Source organism: Tachypleus tridentatus, chromosome 6, assembly GCF_004210375.1.
Source record: "Tachypleus tridentatus isolate NWPU-2018 chromosome 6, ASM421037v1, whole genome shotgun sequence".
Lineage (NCBI taxonomy): Eukaryota > Metazoa > Arthropoda > Merostomata > Xiphosura > Limulidae > Tachypleus > Tachypleus tridentatus.
In genome coordinates this window covers 159,742,609-159,765,039 of record NC_134830.1, presented here as the reverse complement: position 1 = coordinate 159,765,039, position 22,431 = coordinate 159,742,609, and the positions used below count along the sequence as shown (strand labels likewise).

At 37.7% G+C, this 22,431-nt stretch overlaps 1 protein-coding gene across 6 annotated transcripts in view; it reads right to left on the bottom strand.

Moving 5' to 3' along the window:
* LOC143254273 (uncharacterized) overlaps nt 1-22,431 on the bottom strand; it is a 46,464-nt gene that overhangs the window by 7,135 nt on the left and 16,898 nt on the right. Inside the window, exon 2 of one of the 6 annotated variants that reach the window (XM_076509168.1) lies at nt 17,279-17,444. The exons of 3 other annotated variants lie outside the window; for them this stretch is intronic. The gene's annotated coding sequence lies outside the window, so the exon portion shown is untranslated. Of the gene's footprint in view, nt 1-5,627; nt 6,150-17,278; nt 17,445-22,431 lie in introns of those variants that run through there. 2 more of the 6 variants (XM_076509171.1, XM_076509170.1) reach the window with 2 other exon arrangements.

The following is a 22,431-nucleotide window of genomic DNA, read 5'->3' as shown; positions in this document are numbered from 1 at the left end:
TAGCTTCCCGTCATTTTGAAGAGATAGACTATTATGAAAACCAGCCAAGGCCGGCGCGACATATTTTGCCGCCCACCCTCGTTCTGCCCACTACATAGCTACAACTTTATAAACACGGTTATTAATAATTGAAAGTTCAAAACTCTGTAACATGTTTGTAAACCTCAAATACTTGCCACCGGCAATCCAGCCACCACCAATTCCATAAGGTTATTCGAATCGAATAGTGGAATTTAAACTTTTAGAGAGGTCACATGACTCTCGAAAAAGTTCACAACCACCCTTAACACTGGGCTAATGATTGCAGAAACTTGATTGTTCACTTAAACTCGAAAGTGTCTTTGAAAAAACAAAATATTAAGTTTCTAATTGTTGATCTATTTAGATAATTACCGGCGATAACTCATTTAATTGTAAAGCATCTCTAGTGTCCATAAAAGTAAGTACAAGGGTAGAGTGCATGTCTTGTTTATTGACAGATTACATTTGAAACTCACGATTCACTTGGGAATATCGTGCGTTTGTTCACTGAATTTCGCTCAAAGCTACACGACGGCTATCAGCGCTAGTCGCCCCCCTAATTTAGCAGTGTAAGGTTAGAGGAAAGGTAGCTAATCAACACCACCCCTCTCTAACTCTTGGACTACTCTTTTACCAACGAATGGTAGGATTTACCGTCACATTACAACGCCCACACATTTGAAAGGGCAAATGTATGCGGTGTGACGGGGATTCGAATCCACGACTCTCAGATTGCGAGTTCAGCGCATGGCCATGCTGGGCCTTACTTGGGATATCGTTTCAAAGTACTGCCTTTTAATTTGTTCATGAATTGTGAACCCTGACCTAGATCAAGTAAAGGTACGTAAAGAACGAACCACGTGCCAAGTTTCACAACTTTAAATTAAATTATATGTGACCTATTGCAGTTATAATTAACCTACTTTCACAAAGTATCAGATGTTATGTGTTAAAGAAAACTAATGATGAACCTACATGTGTGTGTGTAACTATAATAAAGCTTGTGTAGCAATAAATAAACAAACAGGTGGCGCTCGACTCGAAATCTGAGGGTCACGGGTTTGAATCCTAGCTACACCGAACATGCTTGCCATTTCTGCCGTAGGGGAGATATGACAGTAAAACACACCATTCTTTGGTAACCCCCTCCTCTTGTCTTCCACTACTAAATTAGAGATAGCTAACCGTGTAGGAATTTCAAAACAACCTAACAGACGACACTGACAGCTTGGACATTATTTGATAAACTCACTTTGCCGTAACTGTAGTCAGTATTCTACGAAAGTCAAACATAGGTTTCATGCTATAACTTACAATGATGGGGTTGGGGGGTGAAGAAAGCCACACAGCTACAGAGGGGGTGAAACGCAACCGTTACTCGATTAAATAAACAGCAAGGTAAACATCTGAAAGACAGTCACAGCCACGTGGTTTCATATGTTAATTGTGCATTCGTCCACAACCAAATGTTTACAAGGCATACTCAGACGCACGTGCTGCCCTGCCCTCTTGACTTCGTTAGACGAGACGTGTAATGAAAGCTGATACCGCTAGATGTTGTGTATATCCATACGTATATGACGGGTTGTAGTTAAGTATTCACACGAATGTTTTATGAAATACAACACATGCGAAGCATTAATAAATGCAACAGTAACTAACTCTCACCCGAGGTCACGTGCGTCTCGATAAAAATCGCGACCAAACTCAGAGCCAGACTTCTGTGAAGTTGGTGGCCTCTTAAACTCTAGAAGTGTTGATTCAGAAGAAAGAAAATAGAGAAAATATGTGCCAAGTCTGTACTTATTACTCTATGTTTATTTATATGCCGCAGTGCAAGTAGTCTTAATGTGAAAGCAAGTTTAGTGCTAAATATTATATACGTGTATATCACTATTGGATTTTAGCAGTAAAAACTGTTTCACCAAATGCGGCATATTCTGAAAGTTCGCCAGTATATTAGGCTTAAAGAATCCGAAAGTATAGTTGCAACCTATAAATATTTGCATATTTGAATAAAATGATCTATAAGTCTAAAGAAGGACTTGGCTAGTGAAGTTTTTACGTTCTGAGTAAGATAGTATTGTCAATAATAACATACTTCTAATAGCAACCTAACCCATCCTTTCTGTTTTAACCTCCACCAAACATGCTCGCCCTTTCAGCCGTGGGTGCGTTAGAAAGTGACGGTCAATCCCACTATTCGTTGTTAAAAGAGTAGCCCAAGAGCTGGCAGTGGGTGGTGATGACTAGCTGCCTTCTCTCTAGTCTTACACTGCTAAATTAGGGACGGCCAGCGCAGGTAACCCTCGTGTAACTTTGCGCGAAATTTAAAACAAATAAACAATTTTAACCTCACGTACGAAACAAGACCAAACCAAAGATAATTATATTATCAAGGGGTGATAACAATTAGACAAATATAATTCTATGCCTTAGGTTGGGCAGAAAATTTCTAAAAATATCGTTAAGTACAATGTTTACGGACGAGACTCGTCTGAAGCCGCCGTGAAAAAGTTCGACATTTACTCTCTCGTCCTCTTACGAATCATAATCAACGAATGTTATTATACGATATCAACTCTCAAAAGAGTTTTGAGTTACACATTGTTGAAATAACGTTTGAATAATTATTTTCATTAAAATTTGAAATTTATATGTATAAGTGGGCTACAGTCGTGATTGGGTAAATGGTATAATTTTCCAAGTTACTTTTGATTCGAGGACATCGTATCTCTTCGTCAGCGGAATAAAAAAATAGTGATACTTTATCAGAGACTTTTCACACACAAAATATTTATTATACCCGTATTATTAATGCATACGTTTATAATAAAATTTATTTCCCTATTCTATGATTTCACAGGGATAAAGTTTCCCAGCGTGAGGTACAGAACGGCTGTGCCTCTCGGCATATCTTTTTTTACCCGGACAACTTCTCTTGCTGTGGCGGAAATGACCGACCACACAGACAACGTCGCCACTCAAAATCGAGATTTTAAAAAGAGTACACTGCATAATCATTTTAGCAGATCCAGAGGTCTCTGTGATCAAGATCTGATACAGATTTGGTAATTTTTACGATTAGTCGGTACGTTTAAGGATACAGAGAATGAGAATTGAGTTTCCTATAATGATATACTATGACATACTTAAAAACTGTGACGACTTGCCTTGGTTTGGAAGTTATTTTGGAGTTTCATAGTTCAACATTAGATACGTCTTATTTGACACAACAACGTTTCCAGTATCTGCAGCTGTGAAAAGCCAATGACACAATTTTACGTATAAATAAATCAAGACACCTGAAATAAGTACCTCTTATTCCTTTGGTTTGTTTCGAAATTTCGCGCAAAGCTACACGAGAGCTATTTGCGCTAGCCGTCCTTAATTTAGCAGTGTGAGACTAGAGGGAAGGCAGCTAGTCATCACAACCCACTGCCAGCTCTTAGACTACTCTTTTATCAATGAATAGTGGGATTGACCGTCACATTATAACGTACCTACGGCTAAAAGGGGCAAGCATGTTTGATGTGACGGGGATTCGAATCCGCAACCCTCGGATTACGAGTATAACACCTTAACCACCAGGCCATAGTGGTGGAGAACTAAGATATCGCTGACTCATCCATAGTATTAACTGCCAGCTGCCACCACTCCTTTCCTTCGCTGAGATCGCCTTGGTCACAAAGGGTTACGGTTCAGACGTAACTTTTAATTTACAATTTTACGAATTTCTGACTTCGCTTAGATTGAGCCCGTCGGGGAATATCCCTCTGTGGCAAGTCCATTTCTGATGGACAGAGCACAGTCCAGTGATTAGTGTGCCGAATTTATTCGATGTTTCGTGATTTCGGTCCGTTACCACCAAAATATAAAGTCGCTCTCCGTATCTTGGTGCCGTGTGTGCGTTATAAGAATGACAGTGAAGTCAAATCGTTAGTTCTGATAAGTGTAGCCCAAAAGTTAACAAAGTGTGTCGTTGGGCCTTGCCTCTAGTAATTCGATTGCATTTCAAAATTAAGAATGACCGGCGCAGATAGCCCCCGTGTAACTTTGCGCGAAATTCATATCAAACATCCAACCACTCCATGACAGACTTCTAAATAGATCATTCACGTACTCTAAGATCGCTTTCAGATCACTATATCATACTTGCTTAAAATGATCCTAAGTACTTCTCACCTTTAAGTACGTACTGTAAGTTTATTAATATGCCATCTGTAGCTAGACCTACATATCTCATTACTTTATTGTTTATCATATAGTGTATTAAAAGGATAATTGGGTAAATACACAAAATATAAGCCAACAACATGAAAAACATTGAGATATGGACTATTTATGCAGCGAGCGTGTCCCAGTGTACTTGGTGAACAGTAGAACATAGATGAACATGGCCCTGATCGGGGTTTTTAATTCATATCAACACTTAACAATTGCCCCAAACATAAAATTATTAATAACACCATAAATCCGTGAGAAAGAAGCCAAGATTGTACCTGACACTCCCAGGTCAGCCAAAGAACCTAAATACCGACAATTAGAAACAGCGGACAGTTTGTTTGTTTGTTTTTAATTTCGCGCAAAGCTACACGAGGGCTATCTGCACTAGCCGTCCCTAACTTAGCAGTGTAAGACTAGATGGAAAGCAACTAGTCATCACCACCCACCGCCAACTCTTGGGCTACTCTTTTACCAACGAATAGTGGGATTGACCGTATTATAACGAACGCCCCTACGGCTGAAAGGGCGAGCATGTTTGGTGTGATGGGGATTCGAACCAGCGACCCTCGGATTAAGAGTCGAACGTCATAACCACCTGGCCATGCCGGGTCCCACAGCGAACAGAGTAACAAGTACATTATTTCTATCCTGATGACAAAAGAATAATGTTATTACCATTATGATTGAGAAATCAAAACAATATAAATATCATTATATAAAAATTAACCAGTTAAAGAAAGTCGGTGCTTAATTTATAGGGGGAGAGATTCCAGTTCCTCTCCCAGCTGACGGATCCCTGGCGGATTTTGAGTTACTTTTGAAACATAACACTTTAAACATTATTTATTCCATTATTGCCGGTCCGGCATGGCCAGGTGGTTAGGATGGTCGAGGCGTAATTTTAGGTTAGAAGGTTTCAATCCTCGCCTCACCAAACATGCTCGCCCTTCCATTCGTGGGGGGTTTATAATATGACGGTGAATCCCGCTATTCGTTAGTAAAAGAAGTGACCCAAAAGCTGACGGTTGGTGGTGATGACTAGTTGCCTTCCCTGTTAAATTAAGAGCGACTAGCGTAGATAACCCTCGTGCAGTTTAGCGCGAAATTCAAAACAGTAAATAAAAGAGTCCACTATTTGGAAAGAGGATGGGGAAGTCACTTGGTTGACCACCAATTCTCAACCCAACTGAGACAATCAAAAATTAATTATACAGTGTTTCCACCTTTAGATTAAAAAAAAAACAAAAAACCTAACAATTCCGAAATTATTTTTCCAAATCTGGAGAGATTAAGGTAGAAATTTGCGACACTAAAATACACACGAAAATAATATTATATTCTGTGGCACGAAACATAAACAGAACTTCGAATAGGTTTACTTGATAAAATCCACCTTATGATGTTGTAGCTTCTAAACTAGCCACGTTGGACGTAATCCCAGATGAGGAGATAGCCAACAAATTTTATAACTTAACGTTGGTGTGTTGGAAGTGAACGGCGGTGGTCAGTAGCCCATGACGCGCTCAAAAACTTTCTTAGAATCAAGTAAGTAATAAACAGCAGACTTGTGTAACTTGATCTCCAATGGTTGATAACGTTTAGAGATGGCGGGCACGAGGAGGTTGGACTCGTTGGCAGAAATGACAAATTACCAGATCTGATACGAACGTGATGTAACAGACGCCAATACATTTAAATTTCAACTGTATTTGCACGCGATAAGCCTGATGCCTTTTAGATCAAGGCCACCCGAAAGATTTTGTTACGCAAGTCACATTAATTATGGATAGGCTTAAGGCGAGACCCCAGGAAACAAACAGCAACGTGAAAGTGTTTAGCCGTATGTTTTAATTTTCTACCAACTTTTTAATAGGCGTAGCCTTGACCCGCGACTTACCCTTTAAATCTGCTGGATGATAAATTTTGATGCATTAAAGTACCTAAACAATGCAAAAAAAATGGTGTCTGTTTGGAAAGGTGACCTAAAGATCTTCTGACTGACAAATTCAAATTCTTATTAACCTACCAAAACGTCACGGATAAGGCGAGAGGAATCATAGAAATAACAGTAAGGCCAGAAAACTCGTATCAGATATAGGCTACTTCGTGAAGTTACACGTTGTGATTTTGTCATTAGGTGCAAACCTCCGCAATAGGCTGTCTGAGGGTTACAAAACAAAGACTTCTATCTTTACTGTTACTACAAGGTGTATGAATACGACGTTACAAAACAAAGAGTCCAACGTCCTCGCACCCACCATCTAAATGTTATCAACTATTGGAGATCAAGTTACACAAGTCTGCTGTTTATTACTTACCTTGAGTGTTAATACAAGGTGAATGAATGCGACGTTACAAAACAAAGAATTTTTGAATGAAATTATAAACAGCCTTTTTTGTTTTGTAGTTTTAAAACTGTGCAGCTAAAATCCAAAACATTATAAAAAGAAACACAGTAAAATGTTACACAATAAATTAAGAATAACATCCCTTCCAGAGTTATCCTAAAAAGGTCCTTTAATGTACAAGAAAAATAGATTTATCTGGGATATGTCACATGCTGCCCCAGTGAAGAAAAAGTTTAAATTACAGGTCACTAATGCATAATGTTGGTAAATCTAATCTGTTATACGTGTTTAATACCTTATATTGTTCTAAATATTACTTCACAATTGGATAGGGAACGAATTGGTTAACTGAGCCAGTTTGTGTCTTTCTTTATTAAATGACCCGGCATGGCCAAGCGTGTTAAGGCGTTCGACTCGTAATACGAGGGTCGCGGGTTCGAATCCCGGTCGCACCAAAAACATGCTCGCCCATTCAGCTGTGGGGGCGTTATAATTTGACGGTCAATCCCACTATTCGTTGGTAAAAGAGTAGCCCAAGAGCTGGCGGTGATGACTAGCTGCCTTCCCTCTGGTCTTATAGTGCTAAATTAAGGACGGCTAGCGCAGATAGCTCTCGAGTAGCTTTGCGCGAAATTAAAAAAACAACAACAAATAATCTTTATTAAATTATTTACTTTGACCATTTAGTCGAGGCCCAGCATGGTCAGGTGGTTAGGGCTCTCGACTCGTAATCCGAGAGTCGCAGATTCGAATTCCCGTCATACCAAACATGTTCGCCCTTTCAGCCGTGGGGGCGTTATAATGGCACGGTCAATCCCACTATTCGTTGGTAAAAGAGAAGTCCAAGAGATAGCAGTGGGTGGTGATAACTAGGTGCCCTCCCTCCCGTCTTACACTGCTAAATTAGGGACGGTTAGCGAAGATAGCCCTCGTATGGCTTTGCGCGAAATTGAAAAACAACAACAAACGATTCAGACGTCTAAGCGACTGAAAAGATTTTGCTCGAAACCCAAGCTTGCTGGTCGCAACTTTGACTTGAAATTAATGATAGGAAAAGGCGCGTTTATTCTATTTTGTCTTCCATCATCTGCTTCTCCCCTACTTCCTGTTGTCTTTTCCACTTTGTGTTAGTCTTTGCTCGCGATTTGACATTACGCTGTAATGTGCACGTTTCAACTCTGTGTGTGTTCCCATGAAAGATGAGAAATTAGGAGATTTCCGTTTGTGATACATTGATTCTGATCCGTTTGAGGTACATATTTTACTTAAAGAAGTGGCAAACCCTACAGGCCCAGTATGGCCTTACCAAATTAGTAACGGGTAACGCGTATATCTCTCGTGTAGCTTTGCTCGAAATTCAAAACAACTAAACACTATATTATTGAATTCAGAAAGAAAACTCCTTATCAATGTATCGTCCACGAAGCTCCTGGTAATAGAAGACACGTGCGTGCTTTTATTTTGTCTTTCAACGCGAAGCCTCTAACGGACCTCCTGGGTTTTGCCCATTGCGAAGAATCAAACTCCGGATTTTAACTTCTAAGTACCTAAAGTTGCAGCTGACTGACCGGACGAGAATAGCAAACGTATCAACTACGTCCTTATACCACGAAAGAACGTAAAGAACAGACGTAAATCAACAAGTTTATTTTCAGTGTCTTGTATATAATAATAAAATTACGTATACACAAACAACAACCAGAAGATTAGAATGTGATATCCCCATTTTTCACTATGGTATAATAGTGTGTCACGTGATAGAACCAAACACGCCCTTTTGGTATGAAAACTGATCACCCTATACTTTCAATCACATGTCAAAACAGCCAGTTTAATCGCTTTACTATAGATACACTTGTGACTTAATTATTTCTCCACCACTAGGGGTACTAAATGGACAAATAAATGAAACACTAGTGTATGCCAGCAGCTAAAGTCTGGTAACAAGGACACAGTCTCCACTACTGAAATTCTTTAGGCGTGGTCAGATAACACTACGTAACGAAATTTTTACTTTTCTGGGCAGAAAGTGTTATTTCCCAATTACTTATACCTAAAGTAAATGGAAAAGACCTATTTTTCTCTTCAAACTTTGCTTTTGTGATCTGGGAGCGTATAACGAAAACATGATGTGAGACTATATTTGGGGGCTGATACGTAAAAGTGATTTACGGTTACAGTCGCAAATCTAAAAAACAAACAAACCTACTCACCTCTAAACATTTTTGTATAACTTTAATATAAATACATGTAAATCTTGATTCATATGTTGTTTTATTCAGACCTTACGTAAATGAAAATGTGCAAATTTGCCTGTTTTTACATAGAAAATAGGTTGGTTTCTGAATTTCATTATCCAGGTCACAAAAGCAAAGTTTGAAGGGAATAACGGCCATTTTATGTACTTTTACAAAATAAGCAAATAAAGAAATAACGCATACTATCCAGGAACAAAATTTGTGTTACATAGTGTTATCGATGCCCCAGTGGCTCAGCGGTATGTTTGCGGACTTACAACGCTAAAAACCGGGTTTCGATACTGGTGGTGGGCATAGCACAGATAGCCCATTGTGTAGCTTTGTGTTTAATTCAAAAATAAACAAGTGTAATCGATGTAAGGGATTTGGCTTCCTGAGCCCAAAACTGCGATTATATCTCAAATCAGCCAAAAGAAAAAAAAAAAAAAAGAGAGATGGTGGATATATGAACTAAAGGTTTGTACTTGAATCACTCAGAGCCACTCTATCAGCCAATATGCCGCGACTAAAAGTCATAGCACGAAGCGAAAGACCTTGGCTCCAGTGTACTGAAATCCAAACACTCATCGTTTTAACAGGCTTACGTATTTTCCGAATAATTTTTCTTTTTTTAATTTTCAAATTAAAAAGAGTTTCTTACAAGAGATCTTATATAAAAGTGTAGGAACAACTAACACGACGGTGAGTACAGGTGTTGCAACTGGGTTGATTTCTTCAATCCGCTACAGTTTCAGCGGACTGGGGCGAGAACCCCAGCCAGGCACGTGAACGAGTAGGCCGCGCTCAGTCTTCAACAATGTTGACTGGCTTTCAGTTAATTATTCAGTGATTTTCATGAGCGAGCATAGTGAATTTTAATTCCATTGTTCCATTGTAGCCCCGAGCAAGTGAATGTGATAGCCAAGCCAGGATTAAGGCATGGACTTACCCAGGACCTCACACTAATTAGGGGGCCTCAAGCTATGACTATAAATGTATTTCACATACAGGTTCTGTCTCGAGGGGACCTCTGTAAGTTGGAAAGCCTAGGGCTAATAAGACCCTTAATCATGCCTTCGTGATAACAATGTAGTTATTTAAAATTGACAAAGTGTTAGGGCGGTGCGTACATCTACTTTAACGTTTAACTGCGCTAAACGATTTATTACATGTACCTTTAACCTTTATTAAAATATTTATTTATATAATAACGTTATCTAAAAGAAGACGAAATTTACTTTATTAATTTCTGACAGTAAACATGCACTGGTTTAATAAAGTCTTTCGTAAACAATTTCACAATTGATCAACCAGAGAATGTCGTCTGGTGAAGACGCAAGTTCAAAGTACACAGATTTATGTAGGTCATGTAGTTTTTTGTTGTCTTTCTCACGTGCTTATCACAAGTACGATTTATTAATTTAGTTACGTATTTATCTGTAACACAGGAAACTAGTTTTTAAAAACTTATTAATGTCTAGAATAGTTGACAGAAATGTTGAGTGTGTAATAGATGACAGAAATGTTGAGTGTGTAATAGATGACAGAAATGTTGAGTGTGTAATAGATGACAGAAATGTTGAGTGTGTAATAGTTGACAGAAATATTGAGTGTGTAATAGTTGACAGAAATATTGAGTGCGTAATAGTTGACAGAAATGTTGAGTGTGTAATAGATGACAGAAATGATGAGTGTGTAATAGATGACAGAAATATTGAGTGTGTAATAGTTGACAGAAATGTTGAGTGTGTAATAGTTGACAGAAATGTTGAGTGTGTAATAGTTGACAGAAATATTGAGTGCGTAATAGTTGACAGAAATGTTGAGTGTGTAATAGTTGACAGAAATGTTGAGTGTGTAATAGATGACAGAAATATGTTGTGCGTAATAGATGACAGAAATGTTGAGTGCGTAATAGTTGACAGAAATGTTGAGTGCGTAATAGACGACAGAAATATTGTGTGTAATAGACGACAGAAACGTTGAGTGTGCAATAGACGACAGAAACGTTGAGTGCGTAATAGACGACAGAAAACGTTGAGTGCGCAATAGACGACAGAAACGTTGAGTGTGCAATAGTTGACAGAAACGTTGAGTGCGTAATAGACGACAGAAACGATGAGTGTGCAATAGTTGACAGAAACGTTGAGTGTGCAATAGACGACAGAAATATTGTGTGTGCAATAGACGACAGAAATGTTGAGTGTGTAATAGACGACAGAAATGTTGAGTGTGCAATAGACGACAGAAAACGTTGAGTGCGCAATAGTTGACAGAAAACGTTGAGTGCGCAATAGATGACAGAAAACGTTGAGTGCGCAATAGACGACAGAAACGACGAGTGCGCAATAGTTGACAGAAACGTTGAGTGTGTAATAGACGACAGAAAATGTTGTGTGCGTAATAGACGACAGAAATGTTGAGTGTGTAATAGTTGACAGAAATATTGAGTGCGTAATAGTTGACAGAAATGTTGAGTGCGTAATAGACGACAGAAACGATGAGTGCGTAATAGACGACAGAAATATTGAGTGCGCAATAGTTGACAGAAACGTTGAGTGTGTAATAGATGACAGAAATATTGAGTGCGTAATAGACGACAGAAATAATGAGTGCGCAATAGCCGACAGAAAACGTTGAGTGCGCAATAGCCGACAGAAATGTTGAGTGTGCAATAGATGACAGAAACATTGAGTGTAATAGACGACAGAAATGTTGAGTGTGCAATAGTTGACAGAAATATTGAGTGTGCAATAGACGACAGAAATATTGATGCGCAATAGACGACAGAAATGTTGAGTGTGCAATAGCCGACAGAAATGTTGAGTGCAATAGACGACAGAAATATTGAGTGTGCAATAGACGACAGAAAACGTTGAGTGCAATAGTTGACAGAAACGTTGAGTGTGCAATAGTTGACAGAAATATTGAGTGCGTAATAGACGACAGAAATGACGAGTGCGTAATAGTTGACAGAAACGTTGAGTGTGTAATAGACGACAGAAATGTTGAGTGCGTAATAGATGACAGAAAACGTTGAGTGTGTAACAGACGACAAAGAAAACGTTGAGTGCGCAATAGATGACAGAAATGTTGAGTGCGCAATAGATGACAGAAATATTGAGTGCGCAATAGTTGACAGAAATATTGAGTGCGTAATAGATGACAGAAATGATGAGTGTGTAATAGCCGACAAAATATTGAGTGTGTAATAGATGACAGAAATGTTGTGTGTAATAGATGACAGAAATGTTGAGTGTGTAATAGATGACAGAAATGTTGAGTGTGTAATAGATGACAGAAATGTTGAGTGTGCAATAGTTGACAGAAATGTTGAGTGTGCAATAGTTGACAGAAATGTTGAGTGTGTAATAGATGACAGAAATGATGAGTGTGTAATAGTTGACAGAAATGTTGAGTGTGTAATAGTTGACAGAAATGTTGAGTGTGTAATAGATGACAGAAATGTTGAGTGTGTAATAGATGACAGAAATGTTGAGTGTGTAATAGTTGACAGAAATGTTGAGTGTGTAATAGTTGACAGAAATGTTGAGTGTGTAAAGGAGATCCAAATAAAATCTTTAACTCGTTTTTCTTCTGTAAATAACAATACTTTATGTCAGTAACACTGACTAAATGACAATACTTTATGTTAGTAACACTGACTAAATAACAATACTTTATGTTAGTAACACTGACTAAATAACAATACTTTATGTCAGTAACACTGACTAAATAACAATATTTTATGTTAGTAACATGGGATAACCAACAATATCTTATGTAAGTAGAGTGTATTTGTTTGATCTGTAAATTGCATACCCAACTCTGCCCTTGGTGAAAGTCCGACAGATCTGTCACGTCTACAAGTAAAAGTAAACTTCCAGCCTACAATGGGTTTTCGTTTCGAAACTCTTGTAGTTAGTTCACTTTAAATGTCTTTCCTTAAAAGGTTTGCAAGTTATTCTAAAGAGATTACACTACTTCGCCTTTATTTCTCTTGAAAACGAGAGAAACAGGAGCAACTTTGCTAAAAATAAGCAAATTCTTCATAAGGATTTTCAGGAGCGCTCATTCTCAAAGACAATTGTTGCAATACAGATAAAGTGTAACTATCGAGTCAAGAAACTAGGCGGAAATGGCAAAACAGTTGCAACATTCGTTCACAGAAGCCACTTTTACAGAAGAGATGTAGTCAAGATTTCTACTGTCGGTATATGTTACATTTAATGCATGAAATTTAATAATAGTTTCAAATTCTGCTTTTAAGAAGAACCATATTGTAAATCAAGAATTAAACATATCACAAAAAGTGTTTCAGTTATGAAATATTTCTCTACTGCAGGCTTAAGCGCTAATTCTAACCCTAGTATAAATAGGAAGTTAAATGGTATGAATAAAGAGAGATTCAGAAGCCTAAGGAATAGCAGCAATATCTTTATCATCCACGTCATAGCTGAATATTTTATTACTGTATATTTAAGTTATTATGAGAAACAAGCTAAAATGATGAAAATTTTACTCACAGTTTCCGACTTGTAAAATTTTGTTGTGGTATAATTTTTGTTCAAACTCAGCTATTTGCAATAACTACTGCAGGAATGATGTAATGTTATTCTATATTTTTTAATAATATATAGAAAAGTTTAAAATTAATTTAATTTGCTTTTGAACTACTAAATTAGCATGCCAAGTTTGATCTCAGTCGGTTGACTCGTTTATGAGAAGATGAGTGTACAGACAAACGGAAAGTTTTATTTGGATACTTACCGCATGGGTATGGCACAACATGTATAGAGCATACGTAAAGAATGCCTGTACCGCAATTTTTTTTATAAATAAATAGAACGCTATTTGCCAAGCGTAATTTAACGTCAACCGACGTCAGTTTTAATTTTTTTTATAACATTATTTTAGGGTTTGATTTTCGCGTAAAGCTACTCGAGAGCGATCTGCGCTAGCCGTCCCTAATTTAGCTGTGTAGGACCAGAGGGAAGGCAACTAGTCATCACCACCAACTCTTGGGCTACTATTTTACCAACGAATAGTAACATTATAACGCCCCCATGGCTGAAAGGGCGGGCATGGTTAGTGTGACTGGGATTCGAACCTACAACCCTCTGATTATGAATCGAGTGCCTTAACCACTTGGCTATGCCGGACTGTAGTTTATCGAATACCCTTCTTTAGTAAAGTATCAAGAATTACAATGGACGAGTGAGGTCTTGTGCTCATAAACATGTTTGTTTCTAGATGCAAAGTTTTATGCCATCAATAAATCTGCTGTTTGGAGTTCATGTTTGTTTGATTTAGCGCAAAACCACATAATTAGCTATCTGAACACTGTCCACGCCGAGGAATCGAACCCTGGACATTGGTTTGTTTGTTTTTGAATTTCGCACAAAGCTACTTGAGGGCTATCTGTGCTAGCCGTCCTTAATTTAGCAGTGTAAGACTAGATGGAAGGCAGCTAGTCATCATCACCCACCGCCAACTCTTGAGCTACTCTTTACCAACGAATAGTGAGATTGACCGTCACATTATAGCGTCCCCACGGCTGAAAGGGCGAGCATGTTTGGCGCGATGGGGATGCGAACCCGCGACCCTCAGATTACGAGTCGCACACCTTAACACGCTTGGCCATGCCAGGCCATCTGGACATTGGCATTGTAAGTTCATAAATCTACCGTTGATCCATCGGTGGGATTAAAAAAAAAAAACATTTAGTAAAGTACAATAAAACAAAATGCTCTTCAAAAAGTTATTTTAAGTTATTTGCCCTCTGGTGGTATGTCTGCAGGCTTACGTAGCTAATTCCTTACTATACTCCCTCTTTCAAACTGTCACGTCGTGTTTTCAACATGATTTTCAAATTTCTGATTGTGTCACAGACTAGACAATTTTTAATGTAATAAACACAACGAAAGATTACATACACGTGTATAACAATAATACATTTGTGGTTTTACGTTTCATGTTTCCGTCCTTCACTGGAGGCTGAGAAAACATCTTAAATTAATTAGCATACCACACTATACAGGTATACACTATAGCCTCATTTACTGTATTTGAACTAGAAAATAGACAGAGAAGAGTTTCATTTCTTGCATCCTGCAAAACAACACACACGCACGCGTGCACACACGAACAAACATCTAGAAATACTTGGAAGAATCAGAGGATAAAAATCAGATTACTTGTTATGATTAAGAAACATAACTGGATTACTTGTACGAAACATTGCGGAATTACTTAGTGGGATAAGGAGACAAAACTGGATTAATTGGTAGAAATATGAAACATACAACGGAAGACTTTCGAAACGTCGTCCACTACACTTGTGTCTCTACAACAAGCAGTTGCCGTCCATCCTACAAAGTTTCATCATGAATACTCTGCCTGAACAATCTATCGAATAATACATTTTTAACACTCCTACGAAAAGACGTTTCTAGTCCTGATTTCTCCAAGCCCGTTCCCCTGGCTGTGGTTTCGCTAGATAGTAGATAGGTACAGTGGGAATCTCGTTAATCCATTCATTAATGGATTTAAATGGCAATTTCATTTAAATACAAAATTATTAGAATATTAATAACCTTTCAAGTTGCTCTGGGGCCTATTAGGCCCCACTTTTTGTAGGAGTGTTAAATTGCTTATGAAACCATCAGAGCCCTCCCGAAGTAAGCTGCTGTTTTAAAATAGATTCTAAAAACACACAACTAGTGATAATAATTTAAGTAAAATGTGTCTACTGAAGTCGGCTTTCCAGTTCCTATACTATGTTTTTTTGGCATTGAAAGTTAAACCACTTTACTCACCAAAAGACAATTTGTTTAAGTTTCTCCGCATTGAAAGGAAATACAGTATTATAATACGTATAGAGGGCGCTAAGTTATAGTAGTTGCTCTGATATACAACTTGACGATGGGCGTTTTGATAAGAATTTGCGAGATAAATGAAGGCGTCTTTTGGTTTCAGCGAAACAAAAAAAAACTCGTCTATATACATATAAACTTTCCAGCATAGTTTTCACACACATTTTTTTTTAGTGGTGTTCGCGTAACAATGTATTGCGTTCACGAGTTTAGTCGCGCACAATCGTGTCTTTAGTGCCTCGCTTGTTTTCAACCAAGTGCGCATTCAACTGGCTAATTGTTGGGTTGTATAATCATATTTATCGCAGGTAACACGTGTTGCTTTTGTTCTTTACAACGAACATTTTATCTTTAATTGAGTTTGTTTGTTTTTAAAACGGAAAGAGATATTTGACAGAATAAAACTTAAAAAAAAAAAAAAACGCGGGAAAAGAATGGATTTGTGAGAGTAATCCGCTAGATGGCGAACCCACTTTAGTGAAAATACTTTGCAAATTGTTGCGTTCTATTTCGTAGTTCGACTCAACAACAGCTCAGTAAAATGTAGTGGTACCAGAGTTGACTCCTAATACATGTCTAATCTGCGTTTCGTGACGGATAAAGTCACTGTCTTAAAGCAGTGCTCAAGCTAGCCGAATATGCTTCAATAATGAACTGGAAGTAAAATTTTAAACTCGATTGTTCGTGTGGCCTGGAGGTTCGTGAACCATGAACAGTATTGAACAAATCGAGATTTTACCCTCAAATTAACAACTGATTTTCACATTATTTTTCACCAATGGTGTTCACGTATTGATTGCACCAACAGTGATTATTGGGGTTAACTGTAATATTGGGAATAAACTCGAAGCCTTATAACGTTAAAATTAGGGTTAGATCCTTTCCTGTGAGCACAGCGCAGGTAAAACATTGTGCTTAACCCTAGAACGCCAAAGTGGAATCACAGCGACCCCTTCCACCAGGTGTTGATAATAATTAAATTAACTCTGGTATTCTAGGGTTAAAAACATACACAATCATAATATTGGCCTTCCAATGGCTCAACAATAAGCTCGAGGGCTTATAACGCTAAAATGTTTATGCTAACCCTAACGCATCTCGCACTGTTCAATGAACGAGCGGGAAACCATTATAACATAAGTTCCCAGGGTTCTTTTCACGTTTACCCTCGTTCCCGTGCTACTAGAACAACCGTACCGTGAAATGAAAGAAAGAACTCATATAATGAATAAATTACCTGTTGAATCATACCTGTAATCGAGCATATTTATTTTTCATTACCAGAAAATGTGCGCCTCTTCTACGAACATGAAGGCTAGGCCCATACCCATAACATGACAATTTTAAACCGGCAGAGCAAACGAAGCGAATATAACTAGCTAAAGATATAATTCACAATTTGTGTTTTCATAGCAAGCATGGAGAAAATTTAACATTAAGTTTATATTTCATTCGAAGCTGTTGACAATTTATACATGCTAGAGTTATTTGTCAGTTATAGTAAGGTAATTTAAACCCTGAACCTTCATTAAAGAGTCAATCAAACATTGAACCATGGCGTAAGCCTAACTTGTATAATTTCCTCGGTGGACTCAGCAGACAGCGCGATGTGGCTTTGCTTTCTGAAAACACACACACACACTTGCATAATTCAGTGGCGGATGTATTCCTGGTGAGCCAGCGGTAAGTTTGATTCTCCACAGTGTATACAGTAGACAACCCAGCGTGGCTTTGTTCTAAAACAAACAATGTTGGACACAAATTAGAATGGAAAGGTTTGCTGAACTTCCACCTTCTGAGAACCTACTGCGTCATATTATTTTATAAAAATTAAAAATAAGCAAACATTAACAAAATGAACGATGTCTGCGGATATATATAAATATATTCTGATGGTAAAAATAACGTTGTGAGCTTTAATTAAAATCCTTACGTAAACTTTAGGCAAGTCACTTCCTGTCGCACGTTTCCGGTATTCCAAATTGTAACAAAACAAGCTGCCAATTGGATGGGCGTGATAAAACTAACCTAATATGATTTAATGAGTAGGATGGGGTAGTGCTGGTTGAGGGAAGAGTGTTTATTTCATTTTGTGTGCTTATGGGAGATAGAGGGCGTTGTGTATTTCTCGATTAAAGTGATTTTCTGTAGCTGATAAATAACTCGCATTTGTTTTAACTTTAAATTAGTCAAATATTGTCGTTTCCTCTCATTTGTTACGGAATGTTGAAACATGCGTTGGCAGTTGGAGTTCAGCCCCAGACTTATTAGATGAAATGGGAATGCCTACTACCTTTCTCGACTGCGGTTTCCCATGATTTTCTAAAACAAATCGTTTTGATTCGCCCCATCCGCTTGATAAAATAAAGAATCCGTCACTGTAATCTCTAGTGTTGTGTTATTCGTTATGGCTGTGTTATTACTTTGTTCACGAGCTTTGTCGTGTGGTCTTTAAGTATCGTTTGGTGATTTGAATAAAGCTCAGGACCAATAAAAACTCGCGGGTTCTAATTTCCGTCACGCCAAGCATGCTTGCCCTCTTCAGTCGTGGGGACGTTATAATGTGACAATCAATCCCACACTATTCGTTGGTAAAACAGTAGCCCAAGAATTGACGGTGGGTGGTGATGACTAGCTGCCTTCTCTCTGGTCTTATACTGCTGAATTAGGGACGGCTAGCGCGAAATTCAAAACATAACAAAACCAATAAATACAACATATTTGTGTGTATGTGTGCGTGCGTACACGGAAACATTTAAAACTGTGTAACACAAATTGTGTTCCTAAATAGTATGTGTTATTTCTTAATTGCTTATGTTGTAAAAGTACAGAAAATGGCCATTATTCCCTTCAAACTTTGCTTTTGTGACCTAGATAATGAAATTTAGAAATTAACCTATTTTTTATGAAAAAACGGGCAAATTTGGACATTTTCATTTATATAAGGTCTGAATAAAACAACATATGAATCAAGATTCATATGTATTTATATTCAAGTTCTAAAAAATGAACACAAATGTTTAGAAGTAAGTAGTTTTTCGAGATTTGCGAATGTAATGTAAATCACTTTCACGTATCAGCTCTCAAATATAGTCTCCCATCATGTTTTCGTTATACGCTCCTTGGTAGCGGCGCTCAAAGTCCAGTATATCTAACTGGAAGCGTTCGCCTTGCTCCCCTGAATATGCTCTCATGTTCTCCTTGAATTTATCAAGATGAACGTCAAGGATACGGACTTTCAGGAACATCCTGCAGCCCATTTTGCCGTAGTTCTTCACCAGAGCCTCAACCAGTTCCACATAATTTTCGGCCTTGTGATTGCCCAAGAAGTCCCGAATTACTGCGACAAAGCTGCCCCGGTTTTTTTTCCTTCCCACTGAACGTCTTGGGGAATTCTGTGCACTCTAGGATCTTCTTTATTTGTGGTCCAACGAAGACACCAGTTTTGACCTTTGCCTCAAACAGCTTAAGGAAGACTCCTTATCAAGAGCTGTGACAAATTGTTGCGTAATACCTAATTTTATGTGCAATGGTGGGAATAACACCTTCTGGAGGTCCACTAGTGACTCACACTTGATATTGTGCCTCCCCACAGATATTTCGGTCTGTTGTGACCAGTGCTTCCTTATGTAGTACGCTGCGGTGCCCCTCCTGTCCCACAGGCAAAGATAACAGGGAAACTTGGTAAAGCCTTCTCAGAGACCCATCAGGAATGCCACCATTTTCAAGTTTCCAATAACATCCCAGCCATATTCATCATGCTTCAAGGCTTCTAGCAAGGTCTTAACGCTGTTGTATTTCTCTTTGAGGTGCACCGAATGAGCAAGGGGAAGAGACGTATACTTAATCCCGTTATGGAGCACCACAGCTTTGAGGCTTGTACAACATTCTAGAAAGTTCTTGAAAATTCTTGTAAGTTCGAGAAAATTCTCTATCAGCTACTCAGCACTGAATCTACCTGGAATGTTTTGGAAAATTGGTAAATTTGAAAATTCCATTACTCAGGTCACAAAAGCAAAGTTTGAAGAGAAAAATAGGTCTTTTTTCCATTACTTTAGGCATAAGCAATTGGGAAATAACACTTTCTGCCCAGGAACAAGAAAAAGTAAAATGTTGATACATAGTGTAATTATTTATATATTTTTAAATACTGCACAGACATTCAGTCAGCTTTAACTAACTACAAAAAGTTAAACAAAATGGGATGGAGGCGTCAAAATAGCGTCTTCTTACCTTCAAAAAGATTCTCATTTCGATCTTTTTTCGACAAGTGGGCTAAAAATAAGAAGCGACGCCAATAAAATAAAAGCAAATAAAACGGTACACGAACGTGGGAAATGTAATAGAGATATTTAGCAGAATAGAGATCTCCTGGTGGATCAGCGATAGGATCACAAAATTACAATGTTAAAATCTAAGGTTCGATTCTCCGCGGTGGACCAACCGCAGATCTCCTATTGGGTATCTTTATGCTGAAAATCAAGCAAACAAACAAGTAGATTTTGATCTATGCAGATTACGTTAAACTAGCAAATGTACTCGTTAAACGAACATGGAAAACATGGAGGGGGAAATAGATCACTCTGTTTGGATGTCTGTCTTCTTCGCTTTGCTTCTTAAAGTGTTTCACTTGACCGTGTCAGTTGTTTTACCCGATGCGTCACTTATCCTAAGTTTTCCTGATTTTTCGTGTCGTCCATCTACTGTTCTTTTCTTTTTTCTTTTTTTTGCTAAATGAGGTTTTCTTTCCTAGGCTTTCTCTGAACTGTTTTCTTTTATTCAAAATTGTAGTTTATAATTCATTTCATAGATGGTAATAGTTGTATTTAATTTAAGAACTGAACATGTGAAGCTGCCATCTTTTAATTTGAATGTTAACCGATATTTCAAACACCGATTTCACCTATAATGGTATTGAAATAACTTGTTGTCAATAAGATCTTTTATTAAAAACACGAATATAAAAAAATCCCCATTGCACTGTTTTTTTTTAGAGTGAGGGATTTCTGCTCGAGGTTCTGGTGCTCTAACCACCAGGGCAATTAGAACGTCACCAACAGACAGTGCTCACCCAGAATGGTAACGTTCAGGAGATCAGAACTGTAACGAATATTTTATGAAACATGGTTTTGTGTTTCGTAATGTGTCGGTGAAACTGTATTTTATTATATTTATCATATCACGTAGCCACTTCCTAAAAATCATAAAAATATATTAAAATTTTAACATTTTTTCACGCAATTGCCAACCCGTTATTTATTGTAATACATCAAATAATTTGCGAGAAACTTTACTGCATGACATGTGAATAGAAAACTAAATTTATTTAAATTTATAGAAACTAATTGAATTATCTATTTTATTTATCATTTGAGTAAATCAAAATATTATTGTATTTCATGAACAAAAATTAATTCTAGATTCTTACTCTTTTTTTTAAACACAAAGCTATACGATGGACCATCTCTGCTTTATCCACCACTGGTATCGAAACCAGGTTTCTAGCGGTAAAAGTCCACAGACATACCGCTGTTCCACTGAAGGTATTAATGATAGAAACAGATAAATCGAAACTAACAGTTTTAATTTTTTTATTTGTTTAAACTTCTTAGTGCAGTGACTGCATATCTTTCCATCATAAACACTCTGTATAAATATATAGCTTATGTGGTTTCGTGCTATTGACATTAGATGGCGCTGTAAAACTTGACATTTATTTCGCTCGTTACAAGTTATCAGAATTTCAATTGCTTCTGTGGTATTCTGTAATTCAAGTGATGAGATAAGCAAAGCTACGTGTGGTGTTGTTTTTTTTAATAGCTCACTATATCAAGAATACGAATTACACGATAAGCAGTTACATTAAAATGTCAACAGAAATATATACTTTGTCTGAATTTCAAAGTGGATACATTTTGTCTCATCTGAACAAATTGAAACAGTCTTTCTTCCTAATTGTTAGATAAATACCATTTCATCAACAATTTACTTTTGAAAGGAAAAAAAAAAACGTGAAATAAATATGATACATCACCTTTAATAGGTGCAGTGTAAAGCCATATATTTGTACCTTTAATTGTCAAGTTCTTATGGTACTAGGAAGGATATTTGTTTTAACGCTAGTTTTGTAGAATATCAGTTCTGACGGTACTAGACAGGACATCAGTTACATGAAAATAAATTCAAAAGCGCAGTGCATGATATGTTGCGAAACTTCTGAAAGGGAGTCATGTTCGTTGCTAGATACTGCACCCGGACAAGTTTAGATTCCGAAAAATAGAAACAAAAGATAAGGTTTACTCATACTGCCAGGCAGGTCTTTCGGACCTTTTAAACACAAAGAAATGTTGTCTTTGTTCGGAAATGAGGTTAAGAGAGAATGAAGGTAACGCTCCGGTCATACTTCCCATTCAATTGTCTCATACCTCATACTGGTTAAGTCCTCGAATACATTGTGTTGGAATATTTGTGTGATCGAGCTGTCAAAATGGGCCTTGGAAAATCGTCGTCCTCGCACAATAAACGGATTATGGAAAGCACCATGAAAGAATTCTGTGCTTAGGACATGACAGCCTCATGCCTAAGCCCATTGCAATAAAAACTATACTACGATACTGTTGTCGTCAGTTAGACCTTGACCGGGCATGTTAGTGTGGACTGGAAGTTCGTGATGAAACTTGAAAATATTTTTAATATAATGTATTCAGTCCTCTATAATTTGTT